The sequence below is a fragment of the Cebus imitator genome, unplaced genomic scaffold (genome assembly GCF_001604975.1).
Source record: "Cebus imitator isolate Cc_AM_T3 unplaced genomic scaffold, Cebus_imitator-1.0 Scaffold1099, whole genome shotgun sequence".
NCBI classification, from domain to species: domain Eukaryota; kingdom Metazoa; phylum Chordata; class Mammalia; order Primates; family Cebidae; genus Cebus; species Cebus imitator.
In genome coordinates, this window is record NW_016108414.1 from 15,710 (window position 1) to 17,385 (window position 1,676).

A 1,676-nucleotide genomic window follows, 5' to 3' on the forward strand; every position below is an offset into this window, starting at 1 on the left:
CCGCCGGATCAGATGGATCTGGTCCTCGGCGGCTGCAGCGAAGCAGGCGGCTGCGGCCGGAGGCGACAACAGCGACGGGACGTGGCTCGCCCGCGTCGGGGCCTCTGGCCCGCACCCGCGAGTGGGTGCAGACGGCGACCTGCGTTGCACTCCCCCCGGCACCAGCCCAGGAGCTCGCCTCCCGGAAGCGGCGGGTGGGCGCTCACCACCAGCGCGCCTGGCCGGCAGCTGGGTGAACTAAAACTGCTCTGCCAATTGACTCGGCCCCGCCCGGCGGATACAGGTGCTGGCCTGGCGGGAGCGCATGCGGAAGGCCGAGGGCAGGAAGTCTAGCTTATGCAGCGAGGGTGGCGCGACCGCGCAGAGACGGATCCTTCTTTTATGATTTGCCCGCGGTCGCCTGCTTCCTCCAAAGACTTCGGGAAGAGTCTGCGAGCTGCCGTCCCGGTTGTGAGGCGGAGAAGGGCTGGATGTTAGAGCGACATGACTATTTATTAAACTTCAAACTTTTGTTTTTTAACCCAAAGAATATCAGTGATTTTTGTCCACTGTGAGGAGAAGAAGAGCGAGCCCAGGGCTCTTGAAATGCAGCAGAATCCTTATTTATAAACAGGGCACGGTAGTGATATATGCAAACCCCTCTACTCAGTGAGTTTTCTAGCCTATGGATAACGGTCTTGAGAGTTGAGATTGGAGAGCAGCGCCGTCTGCGCTGGGTCCTGCAGCCTACATCCTTTCAATGCCTGGTTTTCTCTGTGACTGCTGGCCTTCCCTGGAGATCAGAGCACTCCTGTGTGCCATGGACTGTATTCAGAGCATTGGAGGCAAAGCCAGGGTCTTCCAGGAAGGGATCATGGTGATTGATGTAAAAGCCTCCGTTGACCCCATCCCCACCAGCATCGATGAGTCCTCCAGCGTGGTGATCCGCTACCAGACACCCCACTTCCAGGCCTCGGCCCAGGTGATCCTGCCACCCATCCCCAAGAAGGAGACCTGGATCGTTGGCTGGGTCCTGGCATGCAGCCACATGGAGTTCTACAACCAATATGGTGAGCAAAGCATGTCCAGCTGGGAGCTCCCAGACCTCCAGGAGGGCAAGATCCAAGCCATCAGTGACTGACGGGGTGAACTACCCCTGGTACAGCAACACCACGGAGACCTGCACCATAGTGGGCCCCACCAGGAGGGACACCAAGTTCGTTATTGGCATGAACAATGAATGATCTTTTTAATGTGTTGTTGAATTCAGTTTGCTAGTATTTTGTTGAGGATTTTTGCATCAGTGTTCATCAGGGATATTGGCTTATGGTTTTTTCTTTCTTTTTTTGATGTGTCTTTATCTGGTATGGTATTATGGTAATATCGGCTTCATAATATGAATTTGAAAGTATTTTCTTTCTTCTGTAATTGAGTAGTTTCAGTAGAATTGGTGTTAGTTATTTTTTAAATGTTTGATAAGGTTATCATGTTGTTTCTGAGTCTAACAAATAAAATAAGCTTGTTTACTTTGTGACAACAAAAATTTGTTTAGGAATGCTTATGCATTCCCATTTTTATGCCTGTTCCTAGAAAAATAACTGTGTATTCATATATCAGGGCCATTGGACTTTTTTTTTTTAAATAGGAAAAACAGGCACATTTATTTTTAATTTGTGGGGCACTATTAATAAACCTAG

At 50.5% G+C, this 1,676-nt stretch overlaps 1 pseudogene; it reads left to right on the forward strand.

Annotated features, from left to right (window-relative positions):
• The first annotated feature begins 657 nt into the window (after positions 1-657).
• Positions 658-1,223, forward strand: LOC108298802 (annotated as a pseudogene).
• The last annotated feature ends 453 nt before the right edge of the window (positions 1,224-1,676 follow it).